Raw genomic sequence first — 18,740 nt, 5'->3', positions numbered from 1 at the left:
AGTAAAAACATACTCACATGAAGATATTTCATCTGTGAAGAATATGTGGTTAGCAGACCTACTCATAAAGATTGGTTAAAGGGAGTTCTTTTCACATAAAGGACAAAGAAGAGGAGAGAAGAGGAGAGGAGAGGAGAGGAGAGGAAAGGAAAGGAAAGGAAAGGAAGAAAGGAGGGAAGGAAGGAAGGAAAGAAAGAAGGAAGGAAGGATGGATGGATAGAAAGAAAGAAAGAAAAAAGAAAGAAACAAAGAAACAAAGAAAAGACATGTAAAGAAAATTTGGAGCTTAAGGAAGAAAGATTAATGGAAAAAGAAGTATGGGTACATATAATAGGCAATTGTTTTTCTTGTGAATTTTATAGGTAATGACCGAAATGAAAATTATACCATTGGATGCTCCAGTCAATGGTATTTAAAGTGGGGAAGGTAAAGGAGCTGAAATGGAAGTGAAGTTTCCGTACTTCACACAAAATGGTAAAATGTTGATACCAGTAAACCATAAGCCACATAATATACTATAATACTTCCATCACATAGAAAATTATATAGAGAAAAATCAAAAGCACTATAAATGAAGTAAAATTGAACAATAAAACATTCAAGCATCCTAAAAGTAGGTAGGAAAAGAGAAAGAGACATGAGTATCAGAGGAAACAAACAGATAAATAACAAATAATAAAATGACAATGTTAAGCTCTAACATATCAATAATTATCTTAAAATTCAATGGTAAAGTACACCAATCAAAAGACAGAGATTTGTAGGGTGGATTTAAAAAAAACTGCAACCAAAATATATTTTGTTTACACAAGTCAAACCCTAAGCCCTAAGGGCCTTTATGCAGATTTAATAATTCTCCAAACCACTTCAACATCAATTTGTTTTTCTCATTTTGAGTTCCCTTTCATTTCTGGCATCTGGAGTTTTAGTTTTCATTCAAGCTAGGTTTATATGTTTTTCACTAGGGAGTTATTTCTATGGATTTTAATGTTATATTCTGCCACAGTTCTAGGTCATGAACTAAGTCCTAATAGAGACTGCAGGATATTTTTATGATATCCTAAAAATGTGGGAATGTATAGAACACCAATCTATTATGGCTCTCAAAAAATTTCCACATTTTATAGATACATAACACATTCCTCAAAGTGCTTTTCTTTCATTAAGCCTTCATTCTTTTTTAACATAATGCTTTAAAGACTTCTAGTTGACCAACAAAATCTATTTCCCCTTCTTTAATAATAGAACTCCTAGGTATTAGGTGAATACATGAATGGCCAGCTAGAAACTATATTTTCCATTCTCCTTTGATACTTGATATAACCAGTGATTAAGAACTAGCCAATGCTCAGTGACCAGGTATGATGCATGCCACTTCTATTTTGGGACCTAAAAAAGAAAGTACATATGATCCCCTAGTCTCTTTCCCCCTTCCTACTGACTGGGAGATTAGAAGAGCTAGACCCCTACTATCAACTAGATGTAGAATTGGAAGCCACATGTTAAGAATGTTAGGGATAGGGGCACCTGGGTGGCTCAGTGGGTTAAAGCCTCTGCCTTCGGCTCAGGTCATGATCCCAGGGTCCTGGGTTCGAGCCCCGCATCGGGCTCCCCACTCAGCAGGGAGCCTACTTCCCCCTCTCTCTCTGCCTGCCTCTCTGCCTACTTGTGATCTCTGTCAAATAAATAAATAAATAAATAAATCTTAAAAAAAAAAAAAAAAGAATGTTAGGAATGATTTTTCTTTTTTCTTTTTTTTAAAATTTAATTTAATTTAATTTTTTCAGTGTTCCAAGATTCATTGTGTATGCACCACACCCAGTGCTCCATGCATTACATGCCCTCCTTAATACCTACCACCAGGCTCACCCATTCCCCCACATACCTCTCCTCCAAAACCCTCAGTTTGTTTTCCAGATCCACAATCTCTCATCGTTCATCTCCCCCTCTGATTTACCCCAATTCACTTTTTCTTTCTTTTCCTAATGTCCTCCATGTTATTCCTTATGCTTCACAAGTAAGCAAAACCATATGATAATTGACTCTCTCTGCTTCACTTATTTCACTCAGCATAATCTCCTGCAGTCCCATCCATGTTGATACAAAAGTTGGGTATTCATCCTTTCTGGTGCCTAGGTAATATTCCGTTGTATATATGAACCATCTTTACCATTCATCTGTTGAAGGGCATCTTGGCTCTTTCCACAGTTTGGCAACTGTGACCATTACTGCTATGAACATTGGGGTACAGGTGGCCCTTCTTTTCACTACATCCATATCTTTGGGGTAAATAGCCAGTAGTGCAATTGCAGGGTCATAGGGTAGCTCTATTTTTAATTTTTTGAGGAATCTCCACACTGTTTTCCAAAGTGGCTGCACCAACTTGCATTCCCACAAGCAGTGTAAGAGAGTTCCCCTTTCTCCACATCCTTTCCAACACTTGTTGTTTCCTGTGCTGTTAATTTTGGCCATTCTAACTTGTGTAAGGTGGTATGTAAAGATGCATTTTCTATCCTAGAATAGAAGGTTAGGTGAGAAAGAAATAAACTCCTGTCCTGCTCAAGACTTGTATAACCTCAGGAGTAGAGTAAAGTGGGGTTCATAACATTTGGTGAAGAAATGGAAATGAAAATCTAAGAGGGGATAGATTGTGAAAACTAACTTGGTCATAGTATTGATCCCCAAGAGGCAGTCAGGCAAATTAGTGCAGACTTCCTGACTGAAACGGCTCAGTCATGGCTCAAGAAAGTATTGGTAATTACATAGTCTAATTTTGCAGTGGGAAATCTCTAGACAGAGGATATTGTGCATTATATGCTCCCAGAAAGATCTTAAATGTTAAAGTAGGGCAAGGGTCAACCTTCAGGCCAAATCTGGTGTGTGTCTAAGTGTGTGTGCGTGCGTGTGCATGCGTGCATGTGCACACACACATGTGTTTTGGGTTTTGACAAATTCTATGGGTTTTGACAAATATATATAGTGTGCCATCAACATCAAAATAAAAATAAAGAATAACCCATCACCCTCAAAAATCCAGCCTCTCTCCCCAGCTCCAGCTCCTGGCACTCACTATTTTCTCTTTTCTGTTCCTATAATGTAGGCAACTATCTTAGTAGTAGCCGCAGCAGCAGCAGTATTTTATTCCTTATAAAGTCTAACCAATTTTTTCTAACCAATGTCATGACCTAAAGGAAAGGACCTTCCCCTTTACAAGGAAAATTTTCCTCTGGAAGAAAATAACCTGTGATAACATGCTAACTCTAGGACAAAATTGGCATTGAATGTCTTGGGTGAGTGGACCTGGAGAAGCACGGTTAGGTAGAAGCAGAAATTCCCTCCACCTGCCCACCCCACCCATAACCTACTCCCATACCCAACCACATACAGCAGCCAGGTCCCTGAAATGACTCAGCAGACTCTTCATAGTTAACAATGCCCACACAATACACCATCTGGGAGGCCCTCAAAGGCACACCCACATGGGCTAACCCTTCCATGTAGGTTTTTGTACCTCCTGAACAAGAAACTAAGCAGGTTATGGGAACACTAATAAGAATGACAAAGGATATTTGACTGCCAGCTGCCTGGTTTGGTGTACTCTCTTTCTTTGTAAAAACTGTACTTCAAATGAAATGAAGAAATATGGCATTTGGAATGGGGCATAAATCCTGGCCAAAGGGGGACCCAGCCAAGAGTCTGAAGATGCAGAAAGGGCCTTGAAACTCCTGCTAAGTAGCTTAATAATTTCTCCTCAGCTTTAACCTGAAATGTCCTCTTTGAAAGTCCAGACTGGCTTTTTCCAGAAACCATTTCAGCAAGAGAGTGAAAGCCAATAGAAGGGACTTTCCTGCGGGGACTAGGCATGGGTCTGAGAGGAACACATCTCCCTCTTCTTTCTCAGTTCAATTCCTGGGAAAGAAGCTACCAGCCAGAGCTCCTGATACTGACTTTACTTTTCAATTCCAGGTCCCTTCACGATCTGATGAAAACCCAGTGGCTCCATTTGCTGACATTACTTCTAGGAGGTGAATTTTGTTACCACAGGATTTTGTAAACAAAGTTTTATCAAAACAGCACTATACTCATTGTTTTACACCCTTTTGCACTGCAACAGAGATAATATAGCCTACAAAGCCTAAAATATTTGTTATCTCTCCTTTACAGAAAAAGTTAACACCTGACATGGGGTACAAAGAGAAGGATTTCACACCCTCCTCTAGCAGAATGAAGCTGCTTATCAAGCATTCCAGATATCAGTAGAAAACTGAATTCTAGGTAGGGAATTGCAACAAAGCTCCAAATGTATAATGAGGCATTACAGGACTGAGAGAGATTTCAGGAATACTGTAAACACATAACTTCTCCTTGTATTGCTGACACCATTGAAGAATAAATTATCCAACCACAGCTAAATTCATCGTCTATAACCATTTTGCTTAGTAAGATATTAAAGTGAGATAGCTCAACATCTTGTTGACAAAGAGAAAAAACAAAAGTCAACTTATTATAGTTGAACATGACACAAAAATTTCTTCATAGTTGTCGAGTTTGTATATAAGTCTACAATCACAATTTCAGATTTCCTTAATTATGTAAATTATATTATCTTCATTTCTTCCATACTGGCTAAAAATTGTTTGGGATTTGAGTTGGAAATAAACCTATAGGAAGAGGACAAGAGTGACTTGAAATGCAAATGTCTGGAGAAAGTAAAAGCTAACACTTCTATAAATGTTCTTCATATCTGGGGCTGTACCCAACCTTGTGCATTCTGTTCACATCTCCTTTCAAATTTTATTCATAGACCTTCCAAAGGTTACACAGTTTATCTTATTTAACAATAACTCTCTTTATCAACTTTCTTCATCACCCTTTTTTCCTCTAACCACTTCTGTTATTTGCATAACCATCTATCCCTTGACTCAGTACTACCTTGGGATACATTCCAGTGTTAAAAAGAAAATATGCATTAAACAATGTTATTATTGTTAGTAAGAATATTAAAATATTAGATATGTATCTATAAAAATAGATGTAAAAATATGTGTATACATTTATATATTGAAGGCTCAAATAAATAGTTATTCACATTAATATTGTTAGAAGTCATTTTCTATATAAGAAAAAAGATTAAAATATGAAATCAAATAAGTATAAAGCCTGTAAGGTTAAATGTGAATTGAATTTTATGATCTCTCGATTCATTTTTCTCTTTTTTTTTTAAATGTATATGCTCCCCAGCTCTGTTCACCATAAAGATCTAGAAACAGCAATAAATTGAGACCAATGAGAAATGCTAGTACCTAGATTACAACCTGTAAATACCATCACTTCCCCCTAAAATGTTTCAGCTCCTTGGAGAAATGGCTAATTCATGACTGTGGAAGGAAACCTGGAACTTCTTGACACAACAGAAAGCAAGGACGTAATGAAAGACATTCTTGAGACATCCTCCAAGACATATTATTAAGTAAAGCAGACAAATCACAGAAATGTCAAAGTATACAGGAGCTGACAAGAGAGGGCTATCAATGGCCAAAAATAAGAAAATTGGACACCAAAAAGAATAATAAGAGAAATGGATTAAAATATATAAAATGCATCAAAACCATAATGATATTTTTAAAAAATTTCTTATTGGTCACTTTTGGAGGTTACCATGACATCACCTCATTATTCTAAAATTTGATAAGTAGGTCCAAAAAAGCATGCATTTATCTTCTCTTTCCAGTGTGGACCATAAATAGTCAATGAGAGAATGTTCTTTTTTATGGAAGAACAGTAGCTAATAAGAGCAGAGATAATGATAGAATCACAAAATCACCATTTTTGAAAATTGTAATAAAATTCTACACATAGGTAATAGTTATCAATGTCTGCCAAAGCCATTCAGAGAGAGATATCTGGGACAATTTAAATGAAGTTATCAGGCTTGCAATTCCAGACCCATGGATCAATCTCCACATTATTAAAACCTTCTGGTGTCATGCAACAATAAATTTACTGCCCCACCTATGAATTATTCTAGCTCCTCCCTCTGAAAAAGAAATTGAATCTGACTCTATTCAAGCCTCTATATCTATTAAGTTTATAAGAAGTAAATGAGATAAATTGCCATCAGCAAAATATAGAATGTAGAAAATTTTATATGACAATTGACTGTTTCCTCCAGTAAAGAATTGACATTTTAAAAAGGAAAGGGGAGGGGTGCCTGAGTGGCTCAGTGGGTTAAAGCCTCTGCCTTCAGCTCAGGTCATGATCTCAGGGTCCTGGGATCGAGCCCCGCATCGGGCTCTCTGCTCCTCGGGGAGCCTGCTTCCTCCTCTCTCTCTGCCTGCCTCTCTGCCTACTTGTGATTTCTGCCTGTCAAATAAATAAATAAATAAATCTTTAAAAAAAAAAAAAAAGGAAAGGGGAGTTATTATGGATTATAGAACATATAATCCATCGTCAGTATATGGACAGGCTTACATTGCATCATTGGCAAATGAACTATGAAGACATTTTGAGAGCAACAGGGAGTATTGATCATATAGACTGGCTATCAGATGAATAGAGAGAGAGAGCGCGTGCCAAATCCTAACCACCAGACCGCCAGGGATATCAGATGAATAGAAAATTATTCTTAATTTTACTGGATTTAAAGTTTGGTTATATTATTAGCATCTTTATCTGGTAGGGGCACTAAAGGATTTGGGAGTGAAAAAATATGATATCTTAAATTTTCTTTTAAACATCACAGTAAAAAAAAAAAAAAAAAATGGAGGGGTGATCATTGAACCAAGAATGGTGACATTTTGATAATGTCATATTGCAATGGGATAAGCCTAGGAAGTTTCATTGTACTATTCTCTTTACTTTTTTATTTTATTTTATTTATTTATTTGACAGAAGGAAATCACAAGTAGGCAGAGAGGCAGGCAGAGAGAGAGGGGGAGGCAGGCTCCCTGCTGAGCAGAGAGCCTGATGTGGGGCTTGATCCCAGGACCCTGAGATCATGACCCGAGCTGAAGGCAGAGGCTTAACCCACTGAGCCATCCAGGTGCCCCTATTCTCTTTACTTTTGAAAATAAATATACATTTGAAAATTTCCATATATAAAGGACTTATAAAAGGGAGAGATAAATAATTATCTGTGCAACCGGGAAGTACAGCTGTGAAAAATATAGCTTTCCCCTCTCTCTAGTTTTTGTGCAACTTTGGAAACATGTATATTCGGTATTGCTCCAAGTGGGATTCAATATAGATATCATGTCAACAGTTTAATTATTTGAAAGATTACCATGTTTTAAGGGAATGTCACCACAGTGATATTGAGGCCTGTATTCCACTCTATTTTATCTATAGGTAGCAATGATATGATCAACCTCAGTGGTTCTGAAAGTTTTGGTCCTCAGATCCTTTTTATTCTTAAAAATTGGGGAAAACCCCAAAGAATTTTTTAGTGTGGGTTATACTTATGCCAATTTTTGTTTAAAAACTCTATTACCGGCTCAGTGGGTTAAGCCTCTGCCTTCGGCTCAGGTCATGATCTCAGGGTCTTGGGATCGAGCCCCGCAGCATCCGGCTCTCTGCTTGGCAGGGAGCCTGCTTCCCCCTCTCTCTGTCTGCCTGCCTCTCTGCCTACTTATGATCTCTGTCTGCCAAATAAATAAATAAAATATTTAAAAAAAAAAAAACTCTATTACATGCTCCCATAAAATACCTATTTTATTAAAAAAAAAAAAAACTATATTTCCAAAAACTTGGTAAGAAGGGTGGCCTCGCTTTCCATTTTTTTCCAGTTTTCCTGATATCTGGTCTAATTAAACATGACTGGATTATCATATTGGCCACTGCATTCAAATGTTGCAGTATATTCTATTTAAAGTGTCAACAAAAATTCAGTTTCACACAGATATATATTTGGAAAAAGGTTATTTCGATAGTTGTTTGAAATAATTGTGGCTATCTTTCTTCTTTTTTAAGGATTTCAGTGATTGATTGATTGATTGATTGAAGAGAAAGAGCATGAGTGGCAGAATAGCAAAGACCAGGGACAAGCTGACTGTGCTGAACGTGGAGCCTGATACAGTGAACTGAGCTGAAATCAAGTGTGGGACGCTTGCCCGACTGAGCCATAGAAAACCTGGTGGCTTTCTATGATACTACACCAAAACCAGCCAAGGCCATAGTTTCTTAAAGATTAGTTACAATATGACATCAGTTAACTCTTCCTACTCAGTTATATGAAAATCCACTGGTCTCTCTTGCATTTCAGATGTCCTTTCACTGATGCATACTTTCGTTGTATAACTCACTGGCCATTTATAAAATAGGAGTTCACTAAGTTACACATATCTTCCAAATGTTGACATGTTTCATTATACAATATTAAAAATCACATTTGTTAATATCACCATCGTTCTCATCGAAAAACTTTTAAGTATGAGAAAGCTGCCACTGTGGTAGATTCAAGTGTTGCAAATTTCTAGTTTTTTTCCTTGAAGTCACAAATGTTATCATTGGTAACAAACACTGTCAGTTGTTTTCTTTGAAATGACAGGCTTATCTTATTTGTTTTTGAGAAAATGTCTGCCAATTACCCAAGTGTGAATAACCATAGTTTGTGTCAGTTGTTGCTTCGAGTCAAATGATGTTTCGTGAAAAAGCAGCTTGCTCAACTCAGAATTCAGAGTCTCACAAGTGCTTTTGTTAGAGACAAGCATCACACTTTGGTATGCATCAGAAATGATTTATGCATACTTCCAGATTCATCACACAGAATATTAAAAACAACATCTACTCAAAGGTTGAAGTTTAATACAATTAATAATTTTTACTGCTTCATTAAGGACATTCTTAGGTATAACTGTCACTTTTATTACTGTGGGTTCATGGTAGTGGAGAATATAATGACTGCTAATAAACTTTAGTACTACTTCCTTAATTCTTGCTAAAGTGCCAGCAGTTTTACCCACTATTAGAGGAAAAATTCACACAATGAAGAAGGCAAATCATGTTTATAAAGATAGTGTTTGCCTAGAGGATACCTACAATAGTCTCAGGAACCTCCAGGGGTCTTTGGACCATGCTTTGAGAGTCACTGGTCAATCTTGAATATATTCCTTCAGTTCCTCCACATATATGATAGAAATGCTAATTTTAATCCAAGAAATTCATAGAAACGAATAGGTAGGATGACAGTTTTCCAAGGCTTGTTAAGTCATTAACTGCCTCAGTTAGGCCAATATGTTCTCATTTACAAGTTTCCAGAGGAAAATATATAACCTATCTAAAATTTATTCATATAAATGCTTTTTTATTTTGATTTCCTCAAAAGAAAATATCCAGAATACTGATTTTTTTCCTCCTAGACAGAAAACCTTAAAAGAATATATAAGGCATAGAATTTTTAAAAATTATTTGTAAAAAATAGTTGTATGTTCACATGCAGCTATAAGAAATAAGACACAGAGGGATCATGTGTATGCTTTATCCAGTTTCCCCCAAAGGTAACCTTGCAACACTATCCTGCAGTATCACAACCAGGATATTGACATTGATACAGTCAAGAGACAGAACATTTCCATTCCTTCGAGTATTATTCATATTGCCTTTTATAGCCACATCCACTTCCTTCCCCCTTCTTAATTCCTGGCAACCACTAAACTGTTCTTTGTTTCTATAAATTCATCCTTTCAAGGCTTTTATATAAATAGAAACATATAATATGTAAACATTTGTAACTGGCTTTTACCTTTAGCATGATTCTCTAGAGAGTCAGCTAACTCCTTGCATGTGTCAGTAGTTTATTCTCTTTTACTATTGACCAGTAATCCTCGGTATGGACATACCATAGTTTAATCCATCAGTGGAAGGACATTAAGGTTGCTTCCAGTTTGGGGCGATTAAGAGAAAAGCTGCTATCAACATTCATGTATGGGTTTTTGTTTGAACATAGTCTTCATTTCTCTGAAATAAATTCCCAGCACTACAATTTCTGAGTATAGTAGTTATATGTTTAGTTTTTAAGAAACTGTCAAACTGTTTCTCAAAATGGCTATACTAGCTTCTATTCCCACCAGCAATATGTAAATGATTCCCTTTTTCTGCATCCTCTCCAACACTGGCGATGTTACTATTTTATATTTTAGCCCTTCTACTTGGTGTGTGATGATATTCACTTTGTAGTTTTAATTTACAAACTGAAACATTTTTAACTTACAAATATTACATCATTTGTTATACAATGCCTTATCAGTTTCTTTGGAGCATTTCCTGTGCCCTTTCTGTCCCGAAGGCTCTGTTAGTTGTTTTAGTCTATTTTCTCTTTGTTGCTTAGATTGGACAATTTCTATTGTTCGCTTTACAGTTTACTGATTCTTTCCTCTGACCTGTCCATTCTGTTGTTGAACCCATCTACTAAACATTTTATTTCTAATTCTTCTTTCATTTGGTTATCCTTGATATCTTCTATTTTTTACTGGGAATTTCTGTTTCTTTACTGAAATTTCTATTTTTTAAAAAACTTTATAAGTACATATTGAGTTTATCATGGCTGCTTTCAAATCTTCATCACACAATTCTAACATCTCTGTCATTTTGGTATTGGCATCTATTGATTGTCTTTATTCATACAGTTCGAAATCTTCTGTTTCTTGGAATGACCAGTGATTTTTGCATTTTACCCCTACATTTTTGTAGTGTATTATGAGACTCTAGATCTGATATAAACCATGTCCTTTAGCTAGTTTTCTCTAATACTCTCTGGCAGGGGAAGGAGGTAATTACCTACTTACTGTGTAGGGAAGGTAGAAGACCAGGTTCCCCACCTGGCCTCCACTGACACATTAAGAAAGGAGCAGACTGTTACTGTTGGGAGGGGAGGGATTTCCAGCTACTCAGGTGATCTTTCTCCATGACAGCATAGCGTAATGTGCTCATTACTTCTGGGAAATGGTGAAAAATCCTGATTCTTCAGTGGACCTCAGGCACTACCTCAGCAGAGAAGTGAAAGGGTACCTCGTTACTTCCAGATTGGGGTGGAAATCAGTGCTGCACCCAGTGTCTACTAATATCAGGAGTTGGGATGCTCCGTTATGAGCCAGCAGAGGTGAAAGACCCAGCTCCACCAGACCTGGCCTTCCTTGATACTACGTCTCTGTGAGTGTTAGGTTCCTCCTTACAGTCTCATGAAGGTCAAGCCTAAGCTCCTTAATCATGTGGGGGCTCTCTTTCTTTAATAAAGAGATAAATAAAATCTTTTTAAAAAATTGTATTGCCTCCCCTGTCTGCTATTCATCCTGAATATAACTCCATGCTTTGTATTAACTTGAACTTTACATTGAGTAAAAACTTTAAGGGCACTACTTCTATCTTCACTAATATGTATGAATAGTATGCCTTCCTCCTCTTTTTCACTAAAGAATGCTTAATATTTCTCCTCCCTACCTCAAGCCATTTTTCTCATGGATTTTTTCTGGAAAATACTTAAAAGATATAAGCTATACAAGAAAATATGGTTATGAATAACCCTCCTTACCACTAACAGCCTACATGGAATCCATTTTAATTAATTCAGTGTTTGTTTGCTTTTTCAGGATCTGGTTATGCCTTACAAACAAAGAAACAAAAAATATTTATGAATAGGGTGATAACATATTTTAAAGATTATTTATTTATTTGAGAGAGAGAGAGCACAAGTGGGAGGGGGAAGAGGGAGAAGGAGAGTCTTAAGCAGACTCAACTCTGAGTGCAGAGACCCATGAGGGGCTCGATCTCATGACTTTGAGATCATGACTTGAGCCAAAACCAAGAGTTGGACACTTAACTGACTGGGCCACCCAGGCACCCCAAGGTCATATATTTTTATTAAACATTGAAGATGATGTAGATGCAGGATATTTTTCTTTGTAGCACAGAGAGAATACAGCAGATATACATGTGACTGGAGGACACAGAAAAATAGAGGATGTTATTTGAGAGTTATCTGAAGAACTCTCTTGAGAGTCAATATTTCAAGTCATTTGGTATTATATATGGACCATCCATCTTTAAAGTTAAAACACTGAGCCATGCTATTTGGAAAAGATGAGAGTATGTCAATCCAACATCAGTCATCAGTGCTTTATAATAAAATCACATATCACAGAAACAAGGGACAAGTATTTCTTGATATAGAGCAAGGAAGAAAAGTGTCTACATGTAGCACACCATCTGAGAGTGCTGGAACACTCAGAGAGCTCGAGGACAACACTAGACAACAGCTGAAGAGGAGAGGGCATAATTGTAAATAAGAAAGGGCACAGGAAATGCTCCAAAGAAACTGATAAGGCATTGCTGAATGGTTTTGTAAAAATACACATCAGTGTGACCTTGGACAAAACCTTTCTCTTCTTAGCTTTTCTGAGCACCATCTCCCTCCTCTGTTAAATATGGAACATGACCAGGTAATTTCAGATCGCTGACACAATTACGTGCCTGGCTTCATAGTCTTACATAGACCTGAATAGAATAAGCTAGATATGCTTAAATAACCAATGGGTAATTATTATTTATGATGAGAAAAGGAGTAGGAAATTCCATTAAGCTTGATTCTAGTTTAAACTCGATTAATGCCTTGATCAAAGGCATTTCCACTCAAAATTGTCTCCTTTGTGTAAAATATAAAATCAAGTATTCTTTAAACGGCAAAATCTAGTAAGGAGTCATGGAAACAGTCACTCTCTTGATTAAATGAATACATGGAGAATAATTCATGAATCTGCTTACTCTTCCTTAGTAACACAAAGGCCTAAACTTAAGTGAAACATCAGCAGTGAAAGTCAGGTGGGAAAACTTTGACAAAGGGCTTGATAGTACAGAGCAAGCTAAATGCAAAAGAACCTCTCCTTTTCTAAACCTGCATCTGGAGAAGTTCCTTGCAGTTTTAAGCACATGCTTCCCTACAGTAGCGCAAGAGCTCCTTTAGAGTTTCTTGGACAAGAGTAAAAAAAAAAACAATAACTTTTGAATGACTGAAAAATATTATAACATAAATGAGAAAAAGAGCAGGTCAAACTTTTCATAGCTACATATTTTCAAATAGGATATTATACTCAGTTATTAATAATGCTTAGTCTGATTTTTGGAGTCTGAAATTATTTTTTACACATTGCCTTTAAAAAAGAGCTTTCTTAATTTTGTATCAGAGTATGAAAGGTAAGAGTTTAAGAAATAGATTGGGGAGCCTAGGTGGCTCAGTCGGTTAAACCTCCCAGACTCTTGATTTCGATTCAGGTCATGATCTCAGGGTCATGGGATCAAGCCCAGCAGTGGTCTCCATACCCAGCATGGAGTCGGCTTGTCCCTTTCTCTCTGCTCCTCCCTCGTTTGTATGTTCATTCTCTCAAATAAATAAATGGATAAAATCTTAAAAAAAAAAAAACAAAACAGAGTTTAAGAATTAGATGGACAGTTGCATGTGAGTCAGATAAGAAAAGCATTATCCAAACAATTCCAGGTCAGCACTTGAGAAAAGTTTTCATATGCCTTCAATAATTACCTTGCCAAAAAAAAAAAGAAAGAAAGAAAAGGAAAAAAACACTAAAAATTGAGAAATTGAGGATTAGATGATTTGTTTGCTTGCTTATGTTTAGTACCTAATAGATGATGGAAATAGGATTCAAACCTAGGACCCAGGCTGAAAGGAAAGTAAAAGACTGGAAGAGAGAAAATGAGGCAAGGCATAGAGCCACTTGGTATCTTCTCTGGCCATCTCCACTCTTCCTATTACACACTTCTGCTCCTATCATCCTATTTTCCTGGGAAGGTTCAATTTTAGTCATAGACATAATTCTCAGGGACTACTACGAGGTCCTGCTGCCTCCGACCTGCAGCTGTATACTTGAATTCTATCTTTTTGCTGAATTACAATTACTTTCCCTTCTTAGGCTGAAGATTTTAATCCCAGTTTGAATGCATACAACTTTGAGAGGTCCAAAATTTGTAGTTTTATCAGGTTTGATTTCAAGTTGGCAGAGGAAGGCGCTCTGAGAATGGGGTTTAATGAGGGATGGGAAGAGAGAGCATGAGATTACTGAGAACATACAGTAAGAACAAATGAAGGGGCATCTATTCAGAGAGAAAAAAAATGGCAGATAAAGAAGAGGGATTCCATCCCCTCTAAGCATCAAAATCACACCTAGTGTTTTTCAACTTCCTTTGGGTTCTCAGTGAGGAAAAAGAGAGTATGAGCCAAAGCATAAGAAGATAAGAGAACTTCAGGGCTGCAGTATTTTTAAACTTTTTTTTTTCTTTTCTAATCATAGAGATTATATTAAGAGTGCTAAAAAGACCAACAAACTTTCCCTGCAAAGAGTTACTACTTTTAAGTGTTTTAAAGTGTCGGCAAGAAAGATATCTGTCCAGAATAGATACTGGTCTCAGTAAGTCACCAGTTTGACCTCTTAACTCCCTGAGAAGCCAGTGCTAAATAGGTCGAGTGCATTAGCGTATGCAAACATTTTGACAACTCTGTGAAATGGGTGGTCCATAATCACTGCTTTATATATGAGGAAAAACTGTAATCAGAAAAGTGAAGTTCTTGCCATGGTCATTGAATCATTAGGCAATGGAGCCATAATTTGAGCCCAGATCTACAAAACTCCACAGCCTTAGAGAATTACCACTGCGTTTCACACTTCCTTTGGGTGGAGGGGTAACCCGTAATATGAGAAATAATTACAGCTTACATGAAGCAAGTGCTTAATGATATGTCTAGCACTGTACCAAGCATTATACATATATTTCTTAAAATTATTCCCACAATTTTATGAGCTAAGAATTATATCATTTTAGAAATAAAAAATGGACACAGAGAAAGTAACTTATCTAAATGGTAAAATCTGAATTCCAATCAAGATGGCTCAATTCCAAAAGTTGTTTGCCTACTGATTAAGTCACAAAATGAATAATGGCTCAACAGAGATGTCTTAGAAGGGTGCAGGAAAACTTGCATGCAATTGAGAATGTTCCCATTTTCACTATTTAGATAAGTCTCTTGCTTTTTTGTGTTGACTATCAAACTTGGGACATCCTTAAATACTGGTAAGCAGGAAAATTGATCATGTTTACTGAGCAAATATTTCGGAAATTTAGGTTAACATCGAAAGGGGCTGACTTTGTCAAGTGCTCTCCCCATCTCTGACACCTGCTGAGTTGCTTGTGTTTATGCAATTAGAAGTAAAATCTTAAGAACCAGGTTTTTACCTGGGCCTGGGAATTTCAAAATTTACTGATCCTTTTGAAGACTGCCAGCAGCTCTCAGTGTGCTGTTAAAAGTCTTCAGAACCTTTTATAATACACCTTGTCAGGAGTTTCTTTTCAAGGAGCTCTCCCCCTCTGCCCTTCCTCTCCTGAATGTCAGGTCCCCTCTTCCTCCACTGTTCAGTAGTCAGATGTTAAGTGATCATTTATTCTGCCAGCTTGTGCTGCCCTAAGTCACCCTGATAAACCTCTCCTCACTGCTGTTCTTCATAATTTCACTAGTCTTTGCTGTAATTTTTCCAAGGGCAGGGAGGTTAAGTTCCCTCAACCACGATGCTGTTCATCAGGTAGTTGTTGCTGGTGTCTTGATCAAGAGGACCCATTTATTAGGTAAGAGTTACACTATTTCATTACAAATATAGGGGAAAAAATCTTTCTCTTCACACTAGAATATGTTTATTATCAATAAGCTGATGAGTTACCCAAATATAACCTAGTTCTAGTGCCTAAACTGATTCACATACTCATGTAAACTTATAAGAGCTTTAAACAAAACGAAGACAATAGATAAAAGACTTTACAAAAGGATCACTGATTTTCAAAAGTTGGTTTGGTACTTATTTTTTCTTCTACTAAAACACAATAGTTTAGCAATCTTCGGTGCTGTCTATTGGATTTGAACTTACGACTTCCTAAACCAGGGTTGTAATATAAAATACACAAGAAATTAAAGGTGGGATTCTAGTAATTTTGCCTCTTTTTTCTTACTAATGTAATCGTCTTTACTTCCTCTGCTTGCCATTGATATGAGTACTTCATTATGAGCCAGAAGAGAAAGGATTATCACTCTAAAAGTACCGTAAAAAGTAAAATCATACCTATTAGTATGAAAATATCTTGTCTATTTGCCAAATGTATAAAATAAAACTCTTGAGTGGGATTAAACTATCACTGGTAAGTAGTGGAGAGTGAATGGGTGTTGGGACTATTACACAGTTAGGAGTAAATTATTTAACTTCTATAAGTCAGTTTGCTTATCCATAAAATGGGAGTAATTCAATTTACTTTTAACTATGTTTGTGAAGGTAAGTTAGAAGACATATAAGATACATGATACATTGCAGAGAGTCTAACCAGTTCCCTTAGGTGCCGGACCCCACACTTTTTAACACATACTCCAGTGTTCATCAATGTAAGAGGCAGGAAAAGTCATGGTGATAACTAACTGCAAGGATAAACCACATGTTTTGAAATGATTTTAAGAATTTTTCCTCTCCAGTTCCAAATCTTATTCACTGTGAATAAGCTGACAGTATGAGGTCATCTGACATCTCAAACACAACCCAAAATTGCTACATCTTGTTAGTTTTGGAGCCAATTGTCCTCCCAAAGGCCTTGGAATTTTACAAGCATAGTCACTGAGCTTCTAATTGAAAGTCATTTAGAAAAATTAAATTTGATATTTAAAGAGAAGTCATTAAATGCAAATATTAATGACCCTCATGAAACCACTGATTTCACTTTAGATGCACTCAGTGAAGCCCAGCAAATTGGAAACCGGAAAGGAGGCCATTATAATTGATAAGATGTCATCTGCATTAGTAAACCCTTCAGCTGCAATTTAAAAAGCCAGAAATGGAAATTTATTTCATCCAGCAACTCAGAGTTATTGTTTTTTAAAACATGTTCTTCTATTGAAATTCAGTTCAAGAAGTGTCTTTTTTTTTTTTTTAAGATTTTTATTTATTTGACGGAGAGAAACACGGCAAAAGGGAACACAAGCAAGAGGAGTGGGAGAGGGAGAAGTAGGCTTCCCGCTGAGCAGAGAGCCCATGTGGGGCTTGATCCCAGGACCCTGGGATCAGGACCTGAGCCAAAGGCAGATGCTTAACAACTGAGCCACCCAGGTGTCCCATGAAGTGTCTTAAAGATACATTCATGATGCTGGGGAAACTACCCTGGTTTATAGTTATTTATATGCATAGTCCATACACAAGCACCTGGAAAGCTATGTTGGTGCTGATTGTAATTTAGGAAGAGATACTAATCTATCTTTGGGTTTTCTTACCTTAAAATCATGAACATCTGCCTAATTTTTTTAATCCCCAAAATGAAGAACTGAAAATATTATTATTATTATTTTTTTTTTTTTAGATTTTATTTATCTATTTGACAGACAGAGATCACAAGTAGGCAGAGAGGCAGGCAGAGAGAGAGGAGGAAGCAGGCTCCCCACAGAGCAGAGAGCCCGATGTGGGGCTCGATCCCAGGACCCTGAGATCATGACCTGAGCCAAAGGCAGGGGCTTAACCCACTGAGCCACCCAGGTGCCCCCTGAAAATATTATTTTTTTTTTTTTTTTTTTTTAAGATTTATTTATTTGTCAGAGAGAGAGAGAGAGGAGCGAGAGTGAGCACAAGCAGACAGAGTGGCAGGCAAAGGGAGAAGCAGGACCCCTGCTGAGCAAGGAGCCCGATGTGGGACTCGATCCCAGGGCGCTGGGATCATGACCTGAGCCGAAGGCAGCTGCTTAACCAACTGAGCCACCCAGGCGTCCCTGAAAATATTATTTTTAAGGTAAATGGAAAGGAACGTAATTTTAAGTCCTTCTGTTATTGGGGTGTTCCCTACATTTCCCTTACCATTTTCTCCAACAAATTTCCTAACCCAAGTCATGGCTCCTTTAGCACTGTTGCTATATAGAAGCAGTTTATCTTGGCCATGGATTCTTTTTTCCCTCCAAATTTTGGCACTCATATCTGCTAACTCTGGCATTATTACTGAAAAGTACACTTCTAGTTGCAGCAGAAGCTCCTTTATTTGCTATTGTGGCTTATTCCTAAACAAGAATGAAAATAGTTGTTACTTCCAGACCCCTGTTGTTATTCTATCTGGAACCAGGGACTCCTCCTTCTGTCATACCATCGTTTGCCAGGTACCTCTTTTGTCAGAGATTTTTGTTTTTCTGTTGTTACTGTTGTCTTTAAGAATGAATCTATTCATAGCTGTGCCACTTTTACAAAGATTCCATGATAAAAGAGAAATACTTTGCATGGTCATTAACCATTCAGTATTTTAGTAATAATACTCAGAGATGTGTTTTTAAAGGGGATAGTAGAACAAGGGTACTTTCCCCCCTTTGGCTTCTTAAATAGGTCTGTAGAGAAAAGTAAGTCATTGATACAGAATAGCACTGATTCTGTAGATTAAGTTCTCATAGTTGAGAAGAGAGAACAAAATAGGAGACATAGATACAATTCAATTTTAAGGATGATTTTAATGGTATAATTTGTCTCTCTATCAGGAAGTAATATGAACCTAAGATCCTGACATGTATTATGTAAGGTAAGGACCTATTTAACCAGAGGCTTCCATTAAGGTTAAACAACAACAAGGTTGTTGTTGTTTAACCCTTAAACTGTCCCTGCTCCCCTTCCCCCAGCTGACTGACTTAAAAACAAGTCCCGGAAACCAGCCCCAAGTAACAAAGCCCAGATACGAGGGTGGGTAAG

Source organism: Martes martes (genome assembly GCF_963455335.1).
Source record: "Martes martes genome assembly, chromosome: 6".
Lineage (NCBI taxonomy): Eukaryota > Metazoa > Chordata > Mammalia > Carnivora > Mustelidae > Martes > Martes martes.
The sequence above is the reverse complement of the archived record's forward strand: the minus strand, read 5'-3'. Positions refer to the sequence as shown.